General features: G+C 37.6%; 1 protein-coding gene and 1 pseudogene across 5 annotated transcripts in view; one reads left to right on the plus strand and one right to left on the minus strand.

Moving 5' to 3' along the window:
• WDR7 (WD repeat domain 7) overlaps positions 1-26,021 on the plus strand; it is a 353,231-nt gene that overhangs the window by 204,500 nt on the left and 122,710 nt on the right. The gene's annotated exons all lie outside the window — the stretch shown is intronic.
• On the minus strand, positions 4,175-4,398 carry LOC112868103 (small nuclear ribonucleoprotein G pseudogene; annotated as a pseudogene).

The following is a 26,021-nucleotide window of genomic DNA, read 5'->3' on the forward strand; positions in this document are numbered from 1 at the left end:
TAGATTCCTGGTACAACAAATACTACTTACTAGTGGTTGGTAACCTCCTGATCTCTATTTGACATTGAGCATCAGAGATTAATGATAACAGTTCCACCACCAACAGTAATAAAGCAACTAATTCTTTGAACATGATTTTAAGCTCTTTTACATACATTAACTCACTTAATCTTCATAATAACCCTATAAAGTGGGTACTTCAGTTATCTCTGTTTTACACATAAGGCTAATTGGGCACAGAGGGGTTTACTTACCCTGGCTGAGATCACACCTCTAGGAAATGGCAGTTTTTGTTCCAGCACAATCTGTTGGGTCCAGAGCTTGTGCTGTTGACCATTATGCAAAGTGCTACTGTTTAACGGCTCCTAGATGCAAAGGGCTTAACCACTGACCTGGCTAACGCGTGCTGTTACTTTTTAACTTAAAAAGTTTTCTCTCCCCTCATTTGAACTTTAAAAGAGAAATCAAGCCTTCTTCAAAGTCGCTCAGCCAAAATGTGGTAAAATCTAAACTTGAACTCAAATGTCTAGTGACCCGAAAACCCATGCGCTTTGCATTTGCCACCTGTGCACACCGGCTCTCCCTCTCCTGCCAAGGCCTGCCGGCTGCGGGCCCCTCCCTCTCACCCCTAGTAGCTTTATCTTTTCCCAAGTTCTGCACGTTCCCTGATCAAATCTCCCACTCTACAAAAGGCCCTAGTGTTAGGCTCACTTCTCTATGTCACTCCAGACACCCTAGGATTTGTGTGTATAGTTTCTTAGAATCTTGGCATTAGACTGTATTAGAAGTTAATGAAACTTTGGCCTGATTTAGTTGGCTGGTTTTCAAACTTTTGCTCACCATCTCTCTCACGAGGATCAAGAAATGTCTGGTTGCTCGTACGATTCTATGTTAACAGCTAAACCTTTTCAATAATAAGTTTAAACATTTGCAAAAGATGTAATTTAGAGACTATTGTGAATATGGACATTGAAAAATGAAATACTGTTCTTGTAAATATATTCAATATATTCAATTGAATATTTACCATAACTATTTGATATCCATTTAAAAAAAATACATGACAGACTTTCCTTGAAAAATCAGAAATCCTTCATCCTTGATTCTTTTCCTTAAAGAGAGAAAATTTCTCCCTCACAGTTTTAAGGAACATGTTCATTTGCATATTTAGCATCCAAAAATCAATCCTTTAAACTAACTCTATCTTAAAACTATTTGTGCTTTTAAATCTATTCCTTGAGAAGTCTTATGATGCTTTCATTTCAAGGGGTTACTTATTATGAAGACTGTTGATTTAGTTCAGCATGTTTTGTACAATATCTTAAACGTATTCTTTCTTATTTTGTATTTTCCTGCAAGGAAAATGAACACAAATGCTGTGTCTCAGGAATTTTCACATAGCTCACTAGAAGTATCTGTACATAAATGTAGGAACATCATAAATTAATGAGTTGCTGACTAATTCCACCCAAGCTGTTGGCTGGTTGCTGGGCAGATTAGTCTACATCATATTATCTCACTTATCCAGACTAGTACTGTTATCCCCTTTCAAATCACGATTTATCTTTATGCAAAATTCTGATATTGCTTCTGTATTTTCTCTTAACTGTAATAATTTCACTTGCAAATTGTGTCTACTATAACTAGAAAAAGAGGAAGTAGGTTAGGAGAAAAGCAGGAATTTAAAAAGCTGTGGTAGAATAGAAATAGAGATTTTTCAAAGAAGCCTTGGTAATTGATAAAAGAAGAGTAGGGTCTCTGTGTTCTGCTCTTTGGGTTTGTTAGGAGACAAGGAGGTGAATGACGCATCATGGGGTCCCAAAGCCTATTTCTGACAGGATGGAAACCTTGGGATGTGCTACGTGGAGGGACTTTTGCGTGATGCCACCTCGACTTTCCGAAGCAAGATAAATAAAATTCCCCCAAACATTGAAACTATTTAAGTGTTTTAGAGTCAAGTTCATTCCTCGAGCATTTTGAATAAAGGACTAGGTGTGGGAAGAGCAAAAGATAATGCTTCTTAGCAAATAATACTATTGATTATTTTATTGAAATTGTAGCTTTCTAGCCAGCAAGAAATATATATATATAAATGAAAAGGTACCTATTAGAACCAGTTTAAAATGTGTAAAATATCCTTGATACTTTCCTCACTTATTATGGCTGCCCTATTTTAATAATTATAAAATATCAGTTTAAATCTTGCTCCCATGATTGGAAACAGTCAGATGTCTAAATGTTCTTGTGTCTTTCTTGGCCTCTTTTTGGATCAGTTATATATAATAATAACCTGTTGTAATGTTAACCTGCTGGAAGTTGCTATATGTATTGCTATGTTATTTGTTTATGTGGCATTTAGAATGCATTGCAACCATTAAATATTTAGTCCTCATGGCAACCTATTGAATGAGATAATCATTATTATCCTCATTTTGAGATAAGGCCATTAAGATACAATATTTGATGAACTTTAATTGCTAATGCACCTAGAGGTATAGATAGTGAATTCTAACCTTCCTTGAAAAGCCATTCTGTTCTGTGAAAACTTCTCATTATCCCAATTATCCACATTGATAGGAGGGAAGAATGACACTGCCACCAAATTCAAAAGTCATGCTTAGTTTTCTAATGCATTTCATACTTATATTTGAATATACCTGAATCATTTGTGGGAGTTACACTTCACATAAAATGTCCAAATTGCATATTGAAGACAAAGCTGAAGGACTCTGGAAATTAAGAAGCCTAGACTAGGCCACTCTTTCCTCGTGCCCTTGATCTGGGTTGCAGTTTCCTCTTGTTTAAAATAAAGGGCAGTACTATTCTGTCGTTAAAGCCCCTTTTGGTCCAGTTAATCTCTCCTTCTGAAGTGAAATAGCATCCCAGGAAATTCACCTTCATCACCTTCTCCTTTTCCATTTCGTGTAGGGATGGACACTGTCTCATTCCAAAAAGCTAACTCAAACAGAGATCATTCTTCATTTTTATTTTGATCCACAAAGACATTATTAGGACGTTTTAGGGTAGTATTTATAATGCCTGTAGGTCTTTGGTTCATTCTTTCATGTGGTCACGTCTCTTCTTGCTCATTTTATAATTGTGGAATTATGCTGGCACGTCTGTAGTAAATCCCATTTTGATCTCTCATTAGCTTTTTGACTTTGGGCAAGTGGCATAAGTCATTTCCCTAGGCAGCAGACTCTGAGACAGATTTGTGTGCAGGAGTATTCTTGTGATCAATACTTTTAGGTAGTGAAAAAAACAGGATGGGACAGAGCGAGATGTTGAATTGCATTTCAGTTGCTTAGGAAGCTTCAGCTCATCCCAGGGAACTCTGGGACCAGGATGGCCCTTCAAACTGTCCTTGAATTGGGGCAGAGGGCTTGGCCTTCATATCCCTGTGTCCTTCAGTCACTGGATCCACAGTGCCCTAGGGAGGGGTGTGACCTTGGATGCGGCAGCTCTCTTCATGTCAGCGCAAATCCTACAGAGGGACTCAACCAACACTTGTCAGCCACTGACCCCAAGAGCTTGGGGGCAGAGTGAGTTCTTCACTTGTGGAGGTGAGGGGATGGATAGCCTCTCCGGGCTTCCACTCGGCATGTTACTAACTTACGTGTGCCCTAGTTCCCTCTTTCTATCAACAGAAACGGAAAGAGGGGCTACCGTTGAACACGCTTTCTACTTCAACAGCTTACACATCGCTTATCACCCTGCAAGACAGCTGTTTTGTCCAACACCTAGCATGATACGAAGCACATTCGCAATAGCTGATTATTGAGCATTTACTCTGTGCTGTGTACTTTACATATAATAACTTATTTAACTTTATAATCCTTCCAAATGGGTACTATTACTGTTATCACTAAATAGAGGAGGAAACTGAACCTTTGCCCAGGACTCACCAAAGTTTTGTGAAATTGGATTAACTTTTCTTTGTGTAGACAATAAATTAAGGGCGTAGGTTAAATGCTTTAAGATCCTGCTAAGTCTGAACACCTATCTTGCAACTTTAAATCAGTATATTTTCTTTTTTGACTATTAAAAAATGTTTATTTAACAAAAAAGTTCAACATGAAAACGCACGACCTGATTTTTATATTGTAGTGAAATAGGTGCTAGGGAGACGGAGCACGTGGAAGCAGTCAATTTCTTCCAGGAACACACCCATTGTTTATACTCCTTCCAAGACTTCTAACATGAGGATACTATTTCCTCGAATTACCACCATTCCAATATTGTTCTGTTGCCATCTCCACACATTGATCTATCACAATTGATCTATCATAGAGGGATCGAACCCTTGCCATATTCCATGGACATGTCTGCCACCATTTAGTTTCAATGATAATTTCTTGCCCATAAATATTTCAACTCGGGAGGGTGAGCTTTGCTCATGGTGTCTACTTGGCAAGCTCAAAGATGCTTCCAAACGAAATTCCTAAATCAGTATATTTTCACCATTTCACATAGGTGTCTTGTGTTAGAAGCAAGTAAGATTCAGAAATGTGGCTATAAATAAGAAGGGGAGGTCAGCAAGTAACAGGTCACCTGTAAATATGAACAACTCTTTACTCATCCTTTGGGGATGTGCTGCTTCCCTGGAGATATAAACATATACAAAATCCACATCGCCATACTTATGAAATGCCTTGCATCTATAGTGTGAAATATTTTGATTAGAGAAAATGAGTATTTTTCCCCACAGTGCGTCTTTAGCAATACTGTAATGCCGAATGCCAGGTTCTTTAGCGGGTCAAGGTTTTTTATGACCTCACAGATGTTACATGTGGAAAACACAGTGTTCGTGTGCATTTTTGTGTCTGTTCTGGGAAAAGGACCCACAGTTTCACTCAGTTCTCAAAAGAAAGTCATTAAAATAAAAATGGATAAGAACTCTTAAGAGTTTGTTGGAAAAAATTGCTTATCTGTTATTATAATTTTTAAAACAACAGAGTTATAATCATATTGATTAGATCAGCTATCACACCACCAAATGGAAGGCAGCCTCAGTTAGACACTACCTCAGGAAGATTTTAATTTTATGAAACTTTTATGTAGAGTTTTTATTTTCTGGTACTATGTACTGTTTGATTTTATTTTGTTGTCATTTACTACTGTTGACGATTTTTCTCCAGAATGTCTATTTAATGAATATGTTGATATTGGTTGAGGTTGATTCTATAATGGATTTATTTCACAAATTTTAAGGTAAGAAAGTTAAGTCAAATTTCAAATGTTTTATCAGCAAGATTAGGACAAAGTCACGACTTGCAATTAATAACGAAATTCGTGGTACTTGCAAGTTACGAATGAAAGTAGCCACAAGGATGAAGAACACATCATGCCATTTAAAAGGATAAACATAACAAAAATGGAGATTTTCACTGTATGCAAACAAGTCATCAGATGGTATGATGACAGCCCCTGAGCAGGGCTGTAGCCATGGAGACTTCCTTTGTGTTGCTTTCCCTCGTGTTTCTAACCCTGACTTACTGGCACTTGGCGGTAATTCTGCTTTCCTGTCTTCCTACTCCGCGGGCCACCTCATTCACTCATTCTTCTCATTGCACTGACTCAGCGTTTCATCGTCTTTACCACCACTTCTCATTTGTAATTTTACCTTTGAAAATCACCCTTTGGGGGCACCTGGGTGGCCCCGTTGGTTAAGTGTCCGACCCTTGGTTTCAGCTCAGGTCATGATCTGTAGTTCATGGGTTCGAGCCCCGCATTGGGCTCTGCGCTGCAAGTGTGGAGCCTGCTTGGGATACTGGCTCTCTGCTCCTCTCCCACTCATATGCTCTCTCTCTCTCTTTCATGTCTCTTCCCCCTTCCCCTCTCTCCCCCTCCCTCTGTCAAAATAAGTAAATAAAAAAAGAAGAAGAAAGAAAATCATCCTGGTTCCAGATGCCATCTGTCTTGCATTGCTATACACCTTCCGTGTTTAGAAGGCGCCTGGATGGCTCAGTTGGTTAAGCAACCGACTTCGGCTCAGGTCATGATCTCACAGTTTGTGGGTTCAGGCCTGCGTCAGGCTCTGTGCTGACAGCTCAGAGCCTGGAACCTGCTTCAGATTCTGTGTCTCCCTCTCTCTCTGCCCCTCCCCTGCTTGTACTCTCTCTCTCTCTCTCTGGAAAATAAATAAAACATTTTTTAAAAAAAGAGAAGAAAAGTAATTCTTCACTCTGGCTATGCACTAAAATCTGGAATGTTTTCAAATGAGCCTTTCCCTGGCATTCTTATTCAGAAAAATCAGGCGTGGGGTTTGGGTATCTATGTGATTTTTAAAACTTCACAGGTAATTTTCATGTGTAGTCAGAGTAGAGGCATCCAGTAGACTGTGGAATCCTTTAGTTATTTTAAATTGAGTGTTCTATGGTAGTTCCAGTCATTAAACTACCTTAATGCACAGTATGTACTCTAATTTTTTGTTACATTTAAAATGGAAGAGATAATGGGAACTAATCTAAGTGAATAAATGACATTTATATCACTCTCAGACCTAATTCTTTAGGTAGCTCAGCTTTTTTATTGGGATTTTATTATTCTGGATTGCTCAGGGTTAAATCTTGACATTACCACTCAGTAGCTGTGTGGCCTTAAGTGCTTTGTGGCTCAGTTTCTTTAACTTGAAAAATGGGGATAGTAATAGTACCTACCTCACAAAGTTACTGTGAGAATTAGGTAAATTAGTATACGTAAAGCACTTGGTAAGTGCCTGGCACTTAAGTGTTAGCTGAACGTTAGTATTTTAATGTTACTAGAGATGTTCATAGAAGACTAAGGAAAGGAAACAGCTCCTTTTAAGAGCTGTTTGCTAGGACATTTAGAGTGTATATTACTACCCTAAAAAGTTGTCTTTAGAACCTTATGAGATAGGGACACCTGGGTGGCTCAGTTGGTTAAGTGTCTGACTCTAGATTTCCGCTCAGGTCATGATCTTGAGGTCATGGGCTCGAGCTGTGTCGGGCTCTGTGGGGAGCCTGCTTAGGATTTTCTGCCTTCCTCCCTCTCTCTCACTGCCCCCAGCCCCCGGTCTCCCCTTCTCTGCTCGCATGCTCTCTCTTTCTCTCTCAAAAATAAATACATAAACATTAAAAATAATGACCCTTATAAGATAGGTATTAGTGTCAACATTTTCTATATGAGAGAACTGTTACAAAAAAATAACTTCCTTTGAATTATCTGTCTTGTAAGGGATTTGAACCCAGATGCATTTTACCCCCAAAGCCGAGGAAATTCTTTTCTGCAACACATGCTGATTCTATTTGTGGTAAAGCCCATTAGTTCCTAGAGGATTTATATGAAAAGATACTTTTCTATGGCCACATTATTATATATAAATGTTTAAATAAAACACTGTGTATGCTTGTAATTTATTTATAATGGGATAAATTTCTATATGTTTATGACTTTGTTTCCGATTTTAACTACATCAACAAACTAAGCTCAGATCAAATGGAAATTTTCACTACTCCTTTGTTTTTACTTGTAAATAATTTATCTCATATAACAGCTTTATCATTTTTAACTGAGACCTGACACTTGCATTATAGACCCTGTTTGCTGATGTAATCCCATCCCTGTTGTCCAAAAATAACTTCAATTTGCAGTTGGTTTTTGTTAATTTATTACTTTGTTTTAGATTCCTTTTCCATAGAACAAGTAAGTTGGACAAGGTTATTTCCAAGACCACTTCTATAAAAATCACAGAGTTCTATGAAATTATTACTGTATTATTATTTAATACTGTAGAGTGCTAGTGTTTATTGCTGCCATGTGAACGTGGCTATCTTGTTTTGATTGCTCTATACCAATTTTTCTGTCTGTTTCTATAGGCTCCAGTAGCCCACAGTTATGCCCTGTGTTTGAAGCCGGGCATCTTTAAAGTATTTTTCTGTCATCTTCCTTATGGGTACCTCATATCAACTTACCAGGCTATAGTCATCTCTTTAAAATTAATTCTCTACATATATCGAGCTCTGTGGACATGTGTTACGTTGAATGTATTTCAGTAGCTGTATGTAACACCTGTAGTAGGTTGAGATCTATATCCTTACAATAGAGTACAGAGGCATTATAACAGTGTTTTGGTCTAGAATGTGATGCGACATTGGCATAAGACTCTCCCGTCCATCTAACGTATATATTAATATCCTTAATTCAGTTTTCAATTTTGATTTCAATTTTTACTTTCCTTTATTTCTTGTCACTGAGCTGCCTGAGTAGGTGATTCAGTGACAAGTCTTAGCATTGTAGTGCCAGTAGCAAACCCCCCCTTTTTTTTTCTTTTTGCAAAGGACATTCCTATTTCTAGTTTTTAAATAACCTTGATCTGAAGTTTTCTGATAGCACTGTAGAATGGTTTTTTCTTATTTGTGTGTCTTCATCTATGTGTGCTCCAGTGTCACCATAGTTAATATATTTAATTCTGTAAGTTCAAACAATTTTATATCCGAAAGGGACAATAGAGAACAGCTAGTCTAATCCCTTCAAAAGCTGCAGAACTTGGGGCAACTGGCTGGCTCAGTAGAGCACATGACTCTTATCTCAGGGTCATGAGCTTGAGCCCCACATTGGGCATAGAGCCGTAGAGATTACTTTAAGAATACACATACACAAAAGCTGCAAAACTTTTGGTAGGTCTCCTAAAAAGACTTCCAGTAAGAAGTGAACGGACACATTTTGTGAACTTGTTTGTAGATTGCCTTCCATGTCCTTAGAAAACCTAATTTCTAGGACTCTGTGCAATGGTCAGATGCCCAGGTCTATGTGTTACTGCTCTACCTCTGTCTTCCGTGATCGTACAGCAAATGCTGGTGAACTTCTTAATGCCACCCAGGCCACTAGAGGACCTGGATGCTTGTATAAGTTCCTTCCTTAAACCTTGGGTTTTCAAATTCTGTTCCGCAGAGCCCTGGGGCTCCTTAGAGGTGGTTGGTGGCTGCCTGGGCTCTCAACGCTACTTAAAGGACAGTAAGCACTGATTTTTGTGTGCTTTAGAGGTTGAAGTTTGGCATCACACTGTGTCTACAAAGAGAAACTGTCAAAGATAAGGCTAGACTCTACAAAACAGATAGACAAACATCAGATCCATCAGGACATCTTACTGACTCTGCCTTCAAGATACATAAAAAAATTCAGCTACCTCTTACCACCTTTACTGTTATCACTCTGGTTGGCTACCTTCATTTCTCACCCGGTTAATGCCAAGCCTTCCAGCTGCTATGCTGCCCCCCTTATGCTAGCTTTTTCATGGTAGACATGGTATTAAGGCTCTTAAAACCAAAGGTGGATAATATACTCAAGGGTATCCACATGGCTAGTCAGCAAGACACTCAAGAATCAGGAGCTTTTCTATCTACTGGTGAACAAAATAGAAAATGTAGAAAATGATGATTTTTTGAAAGACCCTTCAAATCAGCAAGACCCTAAAAACCAGGAGGAAAAAACCTGGACAACCCAGTTTAAAAACAAACACACTGTCAGCATTTTACTATAGAAAGAATGTGGATGCCAGAAAATACCCAACTTACCCAATAATCAAAAGACTTAGAGGATAAGACAAATTTACTAGAAATACTTGTTTAAAATAATTATTTTAGGGGCGCCTGGGTGGCTCAGTCGGTTAAGCATCTGACTGCAGTTTTTAAAGCGTCCAACTTTGGCTCAGGTCTTGATCTCACAGTTTGTGAGATCTGTGAGATCTGTGAGAACTCGAAGCCCTGCATCAAGTTCCGTGCTGACAGCTCAGCAGCCTGTTTCAGATTCTGTGTCTCCCTCTCTCTCTGCCCCTCCCCTGCTCACACTCTTGTCTCTCTCTCAAAAATAAATAAACAATAAAAAAATAATAATAAAATAAAATAATTTTTATACTGAATGGATAGTCATGTAATTAAAACGATAGATTTTTATATTTTAAAATAAATATTAAAACCTCAATGATTATGACATCCATAGGAAGCCCTGTAGCTAAGAATAAATTTAAGAAATATGGAGGAAATTATAATATTTTACTGAGGGAAATAAAATTTGAGTAAATAAAAAGGCATGTAGTTCTTTGATGGATGATTCCATGTGGTCAATGTCTTAGTTATTCCCAAATTCATATGTGAATCTCACAGAAATACAATAAAAAATCTCAACATCATTCCTTTTTTTTTTTTTAAGTTTATTTATTTTGAGAGAGAGAGAGAAAATTCCAAACAGACTCCATGCTGTTAGCGAAATCCCATGAACCGTGAGATTGTGACTTGAGCCAAAATCAAAAATTGGATGCTCAACCAACTGAGCCACCCAGGTGCCCCCAACATCATGGTTTTAATAACTAGTCAAAATTATCCTAAAATTAACTTACCAGAGATCAATAGAATATTTGACTTATTTTGTTTTAGTTAATAAACATGTAATATATACCCGTCACTGTTTTAGGCATTTTGCAAATATTAACTCTCTTAATCCTCATTTGTAATCCTTTGAAGTATATAATTATTTAAAAAGCCAACCTTTGAAGTACTGTGAAAATATAAAATACTCAGATATAAACGTAAAGAATATGCAAGATTTTTACACAAAAAATTTTTTTTAATTTTATCAAAAAGCATTTTTTAAAGACCTAAATAAATAGGGAGATAGACACTTTATGGCGTGGAGTACCCCATATAATTAGAATGTCAATTTTTATAAATTCAGTGCCATTCCAAACAAAACACACCCCATGATCTTTGTTGTTTTCATTATTAAACTTGACAAGCTGATTCTCAAGTTTATGGGACAGAGCAGTGAGTTAATAAAAGCCATGACACTTCTAAAGAACAAAGAGAGATTTTCTTTACCTTATATCAAAAGTTATTATAAATTTATAGTAATTAATATAGTCTTATTTTGGTGCAAAACAGACCAACAGACTTCTCTATAGAACAGAATAGACAGCACAGAAATGCTTCTAAACAGACATAGGAATTTGATTCTATACAGATCTAGAATTATGGATCAGTGAAATAAAGGATAGAATTTTTGATAACTGGTATAGTTACCACAGGGAGAAAAATAAAATGGGATACCTAATGCCATTGTAGCTAACCCCCCTAACAAAACAAAACCCACAAAAAACTATATGGATTTAAAGACTTAAATATGAATGCCAGAAGCATAATACTTTTTTTTTATTTCTTTTATTTTTATTTTATTTCTTTTATTTATTTTATTTTTTTTTATTTTTTATTTATATATGAAATTTATTGTCAAATTGGTTTCCATACAACACCCAGTGCTCATCCCAAAAGGTGCCCTCCTCAGTACCCATCACCCACCCTCTCCTCCCTCCCACCCCCCATCAACCCTTAGTTTGTTCTCAGTTCTCAACAGTCTCTTATGCTTTGGCTCTCTCCCACTCTAACCTCTTTTTTTTTGTTGTTCCCCTCCCCCGTGGGTTTCTCTTAAGTTTCTCAGGATCCACATAAGAGTGAAACCATATGGTATCTGTCTTTCTCTGTATGGCTTATTTCACTTAGCATCACACTCTCCAGTGGGGGGCGCCTGGGTGGCGCAGTCGGTTAAGCGTCCGACTTCAGCCAGGTCACGATCTCGCGGTCCGGGAGTTCGAGCCCCGCGTCGGGCTCTGGGCTGATGGCCCAGAGCCTGGAGCCTGTTTCCGATTCTGTGTCTCCCTCTCTCTCTGCCCCTCCCCCGTTCATGCTCTGTCTCTCTCTGTCCCAAAAATAAATAAACGTTGAAAAAAAAATTTTTTTTAAAATAAAAAAATAAAAAAAAAAATAAAGAGATGATATGGGAAAACATGACCTTGGAATGAGAAATATTCTGTAAACAGGTAACAGAAAAGCTAACCAAACAATAAAAAAGATGAATAATTGAACTACATTAAAATTACAAACTTCTATAGTCAGAAATATCTTAAAAAAACTGAAAAGTAAAGCCACAGAGGGAAAGGTCTTTAGAGCACAGGTAACTGACAAAAGATTCTTAAACACATTTATGTTTGGGAAAAAGAAAAAACGGAAAAATAAATGCAGAGAAGAAAAATGCATAAAGATTGAAAAAGCACTTCACAGGGAATAAGAGTGGCTAAGAAACCTATGGCTAAGAAATCTTGTAATCAGGTAACTGCAAATTAAAAGCAAAATGAACTATCATTTCTCATCTACCAAACTGAAAGCTTACAGTGTGACTATCAAATTGTGATGAGGATTTGGAGCAAATAGAATGTTTATTATACTTGCTGTGGAGTGTAATTGGTTTAAGCTTTCGAAAACAGTTGGGTGTACTATCCCGTGAGTCTACTCTTCACTTATTCTAGAGAAACCTTTCCACCTGTGGGAAGAGTAATCGCCTCCTATTTTGTGGATTGCTTCTTGGTTACCTTGACAATGTGTTTCAAATAACACAGTTCTCTGATTTCAATGAAGTACAGTTTATCGGTTATTTTATAGTTCATGCTTTTTGTATTCTAAGAAATACTTGCCTACCTCAGAGTCTCAAAAAATCTTCCCCCGTGTTTTTTTCTGGGAGCTTTAGCTTTTGCATTTAGGTGTATGTAATTTTCAAGTATGATGTGAAATATAGGTACAGAAATTCACTTGTTCAAGCAACATCTGTTGAAAGCATTTTTCTTTTTTGCTGCCATTAAATTGCCTTTTTTGAAAATCAGTTGATCTTAGATGTCTGGGTCTGTTTCTAGATCCTCTGTCCTCTTGTCATTAATCCCTGTTTATTCACTCCTACCACATTGTCTTGATGGCTTTAGCTTTAGAGTAAGTACTGAAATCAGATAGTTTCTCCCTTTGAGTTCTTCTGTTGTTAACTTATTTTGTCTATTCTAAGTCATTTGTGGTTTGACAAAAATTTTGGGATCTATTTGTTAGTTTGTCTAAAAAAGCAAAAAATGGGGCACCTAGGTCACTCAGATGGTTAAGTGTCTGACTCTTGAGTTTGGCTCAGGTCATGATCTCACAGTTGGTGGGATCGAGCCCTGTGTCAGGCTCTGCGATGTCAGTGTGAAGCTTGCTTGGGATTCTCTCTCTCCCTCTCTCCCTCTGTCTCTCTCTCTCTCTCTCTCTCTCTCTCTCTCTCTCTCTCTCTGCCCTTCCCCCATTCTTGCATGAGCGCGCTCTCTCTCTTGCAAAATAAATAAGCGTTTTTAAAAAATAAATAGGGCCGCCTGGATGGCTCAGTAAGTTAAGTGTCCGACTTCAGCTCTGGTTGTGATCTCGGGGTTTATGAGTTCAAGCCCCACATCAGGCACTCTGCTGTCAACGCAGACCCTGCTTTGGATCCTCAGTCCCCCTCTTTCTGTCCCTCCCCTGATGGTTCTTTCTCTCTCCCTCTCTCAAATAAACTTTTTTAAATAAAAAAATAAATGAGCAAAAAGCCTGTTGGGATTTTGATTGGAATTGACTATAATCTATAGATGAATTTTGGGGAGAGTTGACATGTTAACAATTTTGTCTTCCAGTGTGTGAATAGGCACTATTTATACCTTCTTCAGTTCCTCCTCAGCACTATTCTTTAATTTCTAAAGGTCTCACAGAGACTTTCAGGAGACTCAGAAGAAGAGGAAACAGAATGAGTCAGAAAAAATATTGAAACTTTCCCAAATTTTCTGAAAGACATAAATTTACAGGTTTAATAAGTTCAAAAAAATCCCAAACAGTTGAACTTTAAGAGGGTCATGCCTCCAAACATCATAATTGTAATTTGTTTCCAGCTTTGACTATACTATTTTTCTTGTCTGCCTATGTGGTTGATAAATGATACCTGTTGTTACTTTAATTTGCATTTTAAACATTTTAGGTTGGTTTTCTTGTGTTGTGTTTACCATTTTTTAGTTCATCTATGAATTGCTTGTTCTGTGGTGGTTTTGGTTTTTTTTTAACTGAGATATGATGGATATGTAACATATCAGTTTCAGGCATACAACATAACGATTGGATAATCTCATCACCACAGTGAGTCTAATGAATGCGTCACCATACACAATTATTAGATTATTCTTTTCCTTGTGTTGAGAACTTTTAAAATCTACTCTCAGCAACTTTCAAATATGCAATACAGTAATATTAACAATAGTCCCCATGCAGTACATCACATCCCCAGAACTTATTTATTTTATAGCTGGGATTTTGTACATTTTGACCTTTCACCCATTTTGCCCACCTCCATCTTTGTCCTCCGTGTTATTTTTTATACCAAGTTCTTTACTTTGGTACTATTGGTACTTTTAAAATAGATCTATATACAAACATCTTTTCAGCTTATTGTTTCGTATTTGCATTTTCTGATTCTTTGTGGTAGACATTTAAAATTTGTATGTAGTCAGATCTTTAGTCTTTATTTTCATGTTGTTGAACCAAAAAAATAAGGAATATACATGCATATATTTTCATTCAGTTTGGTAGTCAATAATATGTATTCAGGGGTCTAGAATCACAGTGACGGGAGGTAATAAAAGTGGCTTTCCCAGTTACCAGTATGGGAAAATACTAGAATGAATTTTGAGCTATCAGTTGAAGTCATGGTTTTTTAGTATGCATGAAGACAGATATACAAGTATAGATATGTGTGTATATGTTGGTTAGTATGCAGTCATATATTTCCTAGCTGTGGTCACTGAAAGGGCCTAAGAGCTGTGACATCCCAGTAACAATGTGTGCCTACCCAGAGCTCAGAAATTGATTTTAAATACGACTGTTTAATAAAACAATCCAGGACTCCTTGGAGAAGTGGTTGAATCCAGGACTGAGGCAGGGAAACAAGTTGAACCTGGAACATCTATAATGTCAAAAATTAAGGAAGGGCTTAAAATAGATGGGGGAAGGGCTTAAGGAAGGGCTTAAAGAAGGGCTTAAAATAGATGTCATAAGGACACGGGAACCAACCTGAAGGTGCTTTCGATAGCCAAAAGTGGAATAATTTCAGCAACAAAATAAATGATATATTTTATGGAATTATAACCCCTAGAACAAAATAAATACCCATGAGTCCACACTAATTAACTCTATCAAGAAAGGAAAAGAGACAACTCTTGCAGAAGAATTTTAATTGATAAATATAGAAGCAATGAGGAAATACTAAATCTGCATCAGGCAAAGACCACAGTAATAATTGTTGTAGACAAAATCCACTAGTAGATGCTAAAAGCAGTGTATTAACACAGGCTTAAACTATCTCCTCTCAAGATATTTATCAATAACAAAGGGAAATTGGAACTCCACTGTAATTGGTTACCATAACCAAGTGATCAAAGTTAACGTTGTCAGTAGTGAAATACTCACCCTGATATGATACACTGAGAAGGAGTCAGTATCACTTATGTGGTATTATGGCCAAAAATGCGTAGCCTCAATGTAATTGTGAGAAAAGATCAGAAAAACCTCGACAAAGAGACAATCTACAAAATGACCAATTTTCATCAAAAGTGCCCAAGGCATGAAAGTCAAGCGTAAGGACCGGTCATAGATTGCCGGAGGCTACAGAGACATGACAGTGAGATACAACGTGAGATCCTGACGTGGGTACTCGAACAGGAAAAGGACGTGAGCAAAATTCAGTTAAGGTCTGTAGTTTAGTCAGTAGTGGTCTACCAGTATTAACTTCCTAGTTTTGATAATCACATAATGGTTATGTGAGTTGACATTAGAGAAAGCTGGGTAAAGGATCTATATGAATTCTCTTTCCTATTTATGCATCATTTGTACAAGTCTAAAATTATTTCAGAATAGGACGTTTTTAAAAAGCTCTTCTTCCGAGATGGTAGGATAAAGATAGATTTATATTTCATAGTAGTATAAGTAATACTGCAATTTCAAAGTAGCTGAGGATGTTAACAATTAGAAATAGCAATTCTGTTTTTCTATGGCTTTCCTTTTCCATATCCCTCCCTCCAAGGTTTCTGAGTGTGTTATGCAACCCTGGGGTAGAAAGTTTAGTACGATTTTATTTATAGATTTAAAAACAAAAGCATAATGATTAGAAATTCTTAGCATATTTCATTATATTAATATGTAGGCTTTGGAAGGCAAAGCAGATTTTTCAACATTCAGTTTTATTCCATGTCTGTGAAATCTCAGTACTTCTTACCTATAATTCAGTGTTTTAGCTAGATGTGTTTTTCCCTAGGGTAGTACATGAAATTAACGTGAGAGAAAATATCAGAGTAAATATTTCCATACTCTGAATTTTGTTTATTGCTAGTCATAGGAAAAAAAGAAAAAGATGTTTCATGCAGTTCTCGATAAAGTTTTTAAAGTTTTATATTAGAGATACAATGGTGTGCTTCTAAGGTATGGGCCTAAATTTCTGAAAATTTTAAGGCATGTTTTGTTTTACATTTACAAGTTCTGCTCGAGCCTGTACAAGTAATTGTGTTCCTTAAACCTACACTAAGGAAAGGCTGCCCATGGAAATTATATGGTGTTGATTTCTGGTCATTCTGGAAGGGAGATGGGAAAGACGGGAAGGTGTGTCAGTCAGGAGACAGAAACCACATCAGTTATCTGAACAGGGAGATTATAAAGAATTGCTTCCTGGTAGAAAGGGGTAAAGTACTAGAAGAAGTAAAATAGTAGCTACTACTTCATCTGAGGTGAGGTAAGATAGATACTGAAGGAACTAAGGACTCTTCTCCGAGATTGGACTTCTTCAAAGAGGGAAGCATCTAGCCTGTGAGAAGTGGAGAAACTTGCCAATGGGCTTGGGGAGAAGTGGCCTGCTGTAGCCTTGGGGGTTGGCGGGCGGGGGGGGGGGGGGGTGCAGCGCAGGTAGGGGAGGTGAGGGGCAGCTTGGAACCTGTCCTGAAGTTGCTGGAGGGATGGGGGTAGCTCTGAAGGAGCAGTCTGCCATTTTCACTGGGAGGGAAGTGTCTCTACTCTTGCAGGATCACTCTTAACCTCCGTTGACAAGCTTAACATTTTCCACTGGCTGGCAAAGGAGATACCTACAGAGCCCAGCTCCAGTATTACAAAGTAGCAGGGGAAAACCGTGGATTTTTAGCTGAGATACTACAAATTGAAAACTGGCCCAGAAGAAATCATTTATCGTTATAATTCTAAGCTACGGTCTCATAAGTCAGAACTGTCAAATTACTAAAATTTCAGTCTTTACTTGGTCCTTTATAATGAGCTAATCATGTCCTCTATAAATATTTTTAACTGAGTTGTAGTGTTATAAGTTCTGGGAGACCAACAAAGAAATTGTTCTTTATTTTGTTTCTTCTTTCTGAGGCGGACCCTTATCATAGCTGTATAGACCTCCAGGCAATGTAGTCTCATAGTGCTGAAAGGAGGGGGTTTAAAACAAGATGAACCAGACCAGGCCTCCGAAACCTGAATCCTGCCTGTGGGTGCCAGGCACAACTAACCCCATTTTGCATTTACAGATAAATAAATGATGGTTGGTAACTGTTGCCTCAAATTTGCATTTCAATGGCCTAGTAATGTCCCATCACTTACCTACTACTTCACAGGGATGTTAGTGATAAGGAATAATTAATGATTTGCTAACAAGATCAGATCTTTGATTATAATGTACAATAGATGTACAAATTCTATATTTAACTTTTATTTGCCTTTTAATTGCTATGGATTTCTGGGCCTGCTACTAGGTACTTTATCAGACTGAAGAAATGGTTCCTATAATCTCTTATCCTCAGACCCAGTGGACATTACAATGTATTTTCTCCAAAATAGAAAAGGCAGTCCCGTTCCATTATATGTTGTAAATTGTTGCATTGCCATCCATTTTGGCTGCAGTTGTCAGTTCACTGGGACAGCATTCTGTGAGTTAAGAAAGAATAAAAATGGCAAGCAGGGGATTTACTAGTGTTTTCATGTTGAACAGTTTAAGGGGGGGTGGGGGAATACAATTGGCAAATGAAGAATTCTTCAGACTTGTAAGCACAGGAAAAGAATTTCGGGCCAAGAGGATGTAATGTATTAAGCCCAAGCTCGTTTAAAATTCTGCTTTGCCTGACCAGCCGTCACATCACAGAGCAGTCTGCTCAGAACGTCTCCAGTGCCGGTTCTGTGACCTCCCAAAGCTTTCCTACAGCAGTTGGCTTGAGTGGAGCAGGCCGCTCTGCTTCCTGGAAGAGAAGAGTTCTGGGCAGTAGCAAGAGTCCTAAAATATTGATGTGGCCACTCCTCAGGTATAGCAGTAGGTATATAGTTCTATGCACTGCCATTCAAGCTGTTTTCATTGCCCAGAAATCATTACACTGAACTTATAGGTTGTCAATCAAGTTAATTTTGGTAACTGGAAGGTAGAATTTGCCTTTGTGGACATTTATATATAGGACACGTATGTATATATATTTATATAATGTGCTTTTGTAATAGATGTGAAAGGTTGAAAAGTTACTGCCTTTCATATTTAACGCACCCTTAAATCTTATATATGTAGTCACTCAAGTGCACAGAAATGGAAGCCTCATGTGATTATTCTCTTTAAATGCGCGTGTTGCTGGTGTAGTGATCCTAAGGACCGTGAAGTACGAAGTATTCGTTTGTATCACATGAAGTTGCCGTTCTTGAAGGCAGAGGCGATAAAATATTTTCAGTTTCACCTGGGTCAACCTAATGAATAGTAAAGTATCAACTCTGCTGTCCTATAGAAAAGCACCAGATTATTAAAGTAAATGGCCTAAGCTAGAACCCAAATTAACAACTGGACAAGAGACAAATGATTTTAAGGAAAATATAGCTAATGAGTAATTTATGACAGTCCTGTACCATGGTGGCAGAAGTGAGGTGTGGTCCTCACCACCGTATTGGCAGAAAATACTTTGGTCAACAGATTTTTCAGTCTCTGAACAATGTGTTTTATGCTTAGGATTATCTAGATCCTTGCACGTAAGTTATTGCACATTTGCTTACGTGGCTGCCTTCCTGACACACCTTCCAGGAGATTTTTATTTCTATACTCTTAGCTCCCTTTCTGACTTTTAAATATCAAGCTGCTTGCCCTTTAGTGGTATCGTATATTAGTGCCTGGGGTTCGTACTTGGATTTCACATTGCTGACAGCCTTGCCTGGAAAGATGCTCTTGGGCAGTACCTCGTCCCCTTTTGAGGTTGTGTATTTTCTACTGGTCTACTTTTATCTCCTGCTATTTTCTAATGATGGGGGTCCCTGAGGTCTTTTATTTCTCTGGATGAAAGTGGAATCTGTTTGATATTATTTTTAATAATCTTCATTCTTGTTGTAAGGTGTATTTTGAGCAATGGCTAGTGAGTATCTAGGATCGTAAAAGAGTGACCAGGTGACATGATTTTCCATTTTTAATAGAAACTGACTTTTGGGTCGTTCTGTCATTTTCAAGGAAAGTGCTACCGACAGCGGTAGGCCCACTGCCTTCTCACTGGTGATAAGCAGTCACTTTTTCCTATTATCCAGAAAGTAATTTATTTAAAATTTCTGATTGGGACCTTGTCTGATTCAACCTTACCATGGTTCACAACATAAATTATAGCGTGCCATTTACAGAACTCCTCTGTAATGATTCATTGTTTTCCATTTAATGTGCAGCTAATGCAGCGTTTATAAGTTAATGGGTTGATAAACTTAGAGAACTCTTTTATCTTGAATATGAAAATGCAAAGACTAATTTTTAATGCAGCATTATTTTTCAAAACCTCAGCTATTAATGAAGCTATTAATTAGAAGTGTTTTGCCCTTAATCACTTCCAGACTTGGTACACCACATTAGCCTAACTTTTTGGGCAATTATGTGTTTTTCATGGACTTTTGATTCCAAGGTACTCTGTTGATTTTACCCGGAGCATTATATTTTTGCAAGACATGCTCATGTGGAAAGTAGAGATTGGCGGTTATTCCTGCCTTTCACATGTGGAAGCGAAGATGACTTCATTACTGGGAGAAAGGAATCCAGTGTGCGGAGTCTTTTGCTGTCAATTATAAAGTGACTATGTGAAGTTCATGTTTAAATGCCTTATCTCACTGAGGAAACTTTATTTTCACATATCCTTTTCTTTGGCTCTTTCCTTCAAAATTCTAGAATCTTTGTGGTGTGGTCATTTCTAGATGAATTATAAAATGTAAAATTTTTAACTTGTTTTATAAAACATTGAGAAGATTGGAAGGGATGAAGCAGGTTGAAATAAATATTAGGGCAAATATTCTGAGTGCATAAAATTGACAGGAAGCTATTTACAAGTAGAGTAAGAAAGTATGTAGATAGTCTCACAGATGTTGAAAGATAAGTATGGCTTAGAGAGCATGTAGAAGCCAGAACTTTGATGAAAAAAGACTGAAAGTTAAAATTAAGCCTAAAATCTAAGAAATACCTAAAGCAATTGAGAAACCTCTATGTTGTATTAATTCCCTTTTTGATTATAGATAGTTTTTAGAAGGTGGTATTAGAATTTCTGTTTTGTTTCTAACTATTCTCATTTTGACGGGTTTAGAAGTACAGATGTTAGTGGCCTAAGAACATATAATCTGAAACATGCAATCTATTCTCTATTTGGTGGTAACGATGCTACTTAAGATTTTATTTATATTTGTTAAGAAATCATACAATTGCTCAAATAAAACTAATCTGATGTGGACATACCTCTGTACGTAATGATTCAGAATCCAGAAGCAATTTATATATTCATATATGTATATAAGATACCATAAACAAAGTAAAAAAAAGCAATAAAAATAACAGTAGTGGATTAAAAGAGAGAAACACATAAATTTGTTTTGATTCAAGAGTTCAAAATGATCCTGAGGGGGAGGATGGGGGATACCACACAAACTTCAGTGTCGCTTTTGAATGATGCAGGAGAATTAACTTATTTTGAAAATTGGTAAATAAAGGGAAATAAACATTTATCCTATGTTTTCTGTACAAATGTAACCTAGCACAATCAAATGGTTGATGAGAGAAATTCCTGTTTATAACTGTGTTCTAGCCAATAAATGAAGAAGGGATAATAGAGTATTACCGCTGTACCACCCTGATCAATTAATGGACCTGAGGAATCACTCCTATTTAATAACCCCCAAAAGGAGACAGCCAGACATTGTATACTTCTGGATGGAAGTACATAGCAACATTTAAGGAATAGTAAAGATAAAAATTCAAACCTGAATCTGTTCAGCCAGTTTATAGGACATACAGAGGCCAGAGGAACAGAGGAATGTAGGAATAATCAGCAGGACCCAGATTTTAGAAAATTCCGTGGGACAAAAGCACTGATTTCTTTCAGGAAAGCAAGGGTTGAGGGGCAACCTGTAAATTGAGATTTAAGAGATGTATTTGGATTGTGATTGGAGGAGACAAATGTAGGTAAGTGAAGGAAAGGAAAAAGAAGGTGAGAGATAGGGAAGAAAGGGAGAGTTAGGGCAACAGAAAGAAAATCAATAAAATGTGAAGGCTGACTTTCTATATGATGATACGAAATTATAAGTCCCAATCTTTTAGACATATATACTGAAGTATTTGTAGATGAGATTTGCTGCAAAGTAATTCAAGCTGCTGGGGAAAGTGAGTGAGGGTACAGATGCAAACAAGATTGGCCGGGAGCTCCAAACTCTGGAAGCTGGATGATGGTTGCAACAAGCTTTACCATATTCTTCTTTGTGTATGTTTGAGATCTTACATCACAAACAAGATGTCTACCAGTGGAACTGGCTGCCCCACGAAGTGGTGAACTCCATGCCACCTGACTGCATTCTGCATCTGTAGATCTCCATGAGGCCACGAATTTAAGTTTTCATTAAGCTCATCAGGTGATCCCAAACACCAGGATTGGATACCTCTGTGCCAGACCATCTTTGAAGTCTTATCTAATTCTGAGCTTTCTAAGTCTGGTATTCCTTGGAATGGTATGACCAAGATGTGCTCCAGAAACTCAGGGACACAGTGGTTGGAGGGACTAGCAAAGCTTGGGAAATAAAGGAAAAATTAACTGAGACCTTGAAACATAGTTAAAATGTGGATGGTGGAGTGTGAATCAAGTCCATTCATTCATTCCACAAATATTTTCAATGCCTCCTCCGTGCCAGACAGTGTGCCAAATGCTTGTGATCAAAACAGTAATGATGATCAGCTTGAACGTCATTTGTTATGGAGATCTTGTGTTACCGTAGAGGCAATGCTGGTCTTTGAGGACTGGAGCTTTGGCTTCTGAATGGGCTGTACCTCTTGCCCTTTACCGTAAAGTAAGCCACACGACGTCTCTGAGCCTCTGTTTTCTGATCTATCATAATGAGGTTGGACCATTCCAGCTCTTGACTTTTATAAAAATATGACAGGTGAAAATATTTTTGCGCTATAGCTTTTGCTGTGTATGTGGATGGTGTGGTCTGTGGAACTGATTTTTGTTAACCCTATCAATACCCACGAAATTTGCTTGTCACTGGGGTGGGTGAGGGTATTTTCTCTTTTTCCTGACTCTGTAATATAGTCCTGTGAACACATATTTAAGCTAGCTTAATGAGATTCTCTCCATAAACTGAAACAGGTCTGATCTTAAGCTCATTTACTGTCTGAGAACAGAATTGATCTTGCCTTCACATTTGATTCACCCTCTATAGATTTTGAGAGGAAGAAAAATAGCATTGCTAGCCTAGTTTAACTAGGCTGGAGTTACCAGGGAAAAGGCTGGAAAACCAGTGTTACAATACTTGTTTGCCCTTGTCTGTCTTCTTGTTGTGTGTTAATACATGCAGATCATTCGGATAAGCAATTCAGTGCTCCTTGAGGGCTCTGCAAGTTAAGGCTCTTCACTTTCCATACACGTTAAAATGATTAAGCGCTTGCTCGATTGTCATGAACCCAATTTATGGTTTCTGGGATTACCATCTGAGAAATAATATGGTGTGTTTCATTTGCAATATTAAATATAAAATCCTTTGCAGATATCATCTTAAGCCTGGAATATGGCATAGCCTATTATTTTTAACTAACTGTTGTGTAGAATATAATGGACAGAATAGGGGATTTCATGTCAGGTAAACCCTATTTTAGCATTATTCACAGTACGATCTGGAATAGCTTATTTAAGGTTTCTGAGATGCGGTTTTCCTTTTCTTCAAAATTGAAACTAATATATTCCTCCCAGGGCTATTTTCAGAATTAAATGAAATCCCACAGGTAAAGCATTCAGGTAAAGCATGCCACCCACCAGGCAGCAAATATAATTTCCCTTCTTCCTTCTTTCCTTCCCTTCGTTCGTTCGTTCGTTTTTCATTTTACTGGTTTTCCTTACTGTTTGGTAAAATGCTTTATGTTACATATTTTTAAAAGGAGTAAGCGTCCCAGTAGTTTTCCTCTTTTAAAAAAGTCCATTTTGGGGGTGCCTCGGTGGCTCAGTCATTTAAGCACCAGACTCTTGATTTGGGCACAGGTCCCGATCTCACGGTTTGTGAGTTTGAGTTCTGCATCAGGCTCTGCGCTGACAGTGCAGAGCCTGCTTGGGATTCTGTCTCCCTCTCTCTCTGCTCCTCCCCTGCTTGTGTGCTTGCACACCCTCTCTCTCTTCTATCTCTCAAAATAAGCTTTTAAACAGTCCATTTTGAAGTCTTAGGATAGTATACAAGAAAATATCTGTGACTGAGGAAAATAAGTAACAATATCTATATAATCCGGAAGATGGAGAAGAATTTATCAAGAGCCTGCCCCTAGCCTACGTGTTAGGCGTGATGCATGTTCTATCATTTAATATTCCTGTCAACTCAAGAAATAGGTCTTTTCTCCATCTCTTTTTATATCATTAGATGAGGAAACTAATTACCTGAGATCAAACTGTTATCATATTGTAGGTGTAGGATTAGAATCCAGATCTTCCTTCTTAGCTCTCTACTACTCTCCATGGGTTTTTCAGTCACGGGAAGGCCGGGGGGTGACTTTGGCCTCCTGACTGTAAGTGGGAGGGGCAAAGTGTGGAGTGGGGCAACACATCTGAATTACGTGAGGACATTTTGGTTGTTTTTTTTTTTTAATGTTTTATTTATTTTTGAGACAGAGAGAGACAGAGCATGAGCAGGGGAGGGGCAGAGAGAGAGGGAGACACAGAATCCGAAGCAGTGTCCAGGCTCCGAGCTGTCAGCACAGAGCCTGACGTGGGGCTTGAACTCATGAACCGTGAGATCATGACCTGAGCCGAAGTCGGACGCTGAACCGACTGAGCCACCCAGGTGCCCCACGTGAGGACATTTTCAAGCGATATTTATGGCACTCTGTTTCCCTCCAATTTTGCTACCCTCATTCTGTCTGTCACAGTAAGACATTTCATAATATGTCATATTCTGCAAGTATGTTGGGAGAGAAAAAAGATTGAACACTATTGTCCTGTGACATACTGCTTAGATAGGAAATTGTATAAATAATTACACCGAATTAAATCCATACATGGATGTAATGTCTTGAAAATATTTTGACCACCTTATTTTTCTTTATTGCTCCTAGTCAGTTTAGAAGTATTTGGACATTTTTATATGTTCTCAGTATAATAGAAGTAAGTACTGTAGTATATATTTTTTTCAGGTTGCACTTAGCAGTCACTGACAATAAAATAACAGAAAAATGTATTTCTTATTTTGGTTTGCAAAATACCTCTTGGTTCATCTTTTATTGAACATGAAGACTGGTTTATAGTGCTTTTCAATCTAAATTTAATTATGCAAAAGAATTAACTAAGGAAAATTAAGCCATATATAGCTGTTTTATAAATTTATTAAAAAGCTGTATTGAGGGGGGGAAATATGAAAACCGCACACTGCCCAATAAGGTGTGAGGAAGCTAATTGCTTCCTGGCCCTCTCGAAATTACTCAGCCTGAAAAAAGAGAGCACATATTGATTTACTGTATAGTAAATGCCCCACGTCTCTCCTCCTCTAACACCCAGACACTTACCACGCACACACACCCAGCAGCAGTGCCACGGGCCTGCCTACCTGACCACTTCCACCGTCCAGCTTCCGTGATAACAGAGTCAGGATGGAACGTTTTCTTCCTTTGTAAAAGGAAATGGCGTACAGTTGTCAAAGTGTGCAAAATGAATGGCAGCGTAGCCATTGTATGTATGTATTTGAATGTATGTATTTGCTTTTAAGCTCAAGAGAAAGACGAGTTTCCAAAGGAAAAATACGTATTTCCTGAGAATGTGGTCTCCCTTAATCTAATCTATTTCTATGCATACACTAGTATCAGTTCATCTGTTTATATGCATTATAACATTAGAAGCAATATCAAAACTTAGCCTATTTGACAAATTTGAGGAGGTTCTTACAAAGATGATCCAAGTTCCCGTTGTATTCTCCAGCACGTTCTTTTGCTTTATTTTGGAGATGATCCACTAATTGAGAGAAGGGGCATTTTATTCATATTTTTATGTTATGTTTTAACTCCTGCGTAAGTTCTGTCCTGCTAGTTGTGACTTTTCTATAAACATCTGGTTTCCTTTTCAACATAGACTTTGAAATGCTGGTTTTGATTGTCCCAAAGCCAAATCAGTAAAATTACTGAGAAGTTTAAAAAAAAAAAAAAAAATCTTACAAACTGTTCCGAAGGACAATCTGTGATTATTCATGTAAATATATGTATTTTAGAAGTGCAATAACGTGTGTTTCTTTTTTGTCTTAATATAAATTATTAGCTCTGACTTTTAATTGTGATCTTGGTTGCTTCCATACCTTAGGAATTCATTGTCTTATGGTATCTTGCACTTTATCTTGAAAGGGTCAGAGCATCCGTATTTGCAGAAGGAAGAGTATTTTGTTGATTAGAGTGATTTTCCTTTGTCTCATTTTTGTTACTTAATAATTGCAAAGTGTTGTTTTTTTTTTATTTTGCTGCTTAATAATTGCTAACTGGTATACACACACACACACACACACACACACACACACACACACACACACACACCCAAATATCTCTTTGGAAATATATTTGCCTTCTCTCTTTTTTGCCGTTAATATCTATTCCTCAAAGAACTGTTTCCGCTTTTCATGACGCTCCATTGATGCCTCTCTTGTAAGTCTACCAGCACGCCTTTC

This window comes from Puma concolor, chromosome D3 (genome assembly GCF_028749965.1).
Source record: "Puma concolor isolate L17-30 chromosome D3, mPumCon1.1.hap2, whole genome shotgun sequence".
NCBI classification, from domain to species: domain Eukaryota; kingdom Metazoa; phylum Chordata; class Mammalia; order Carnivora; family Felidae; genus Puma; species Puma concolor.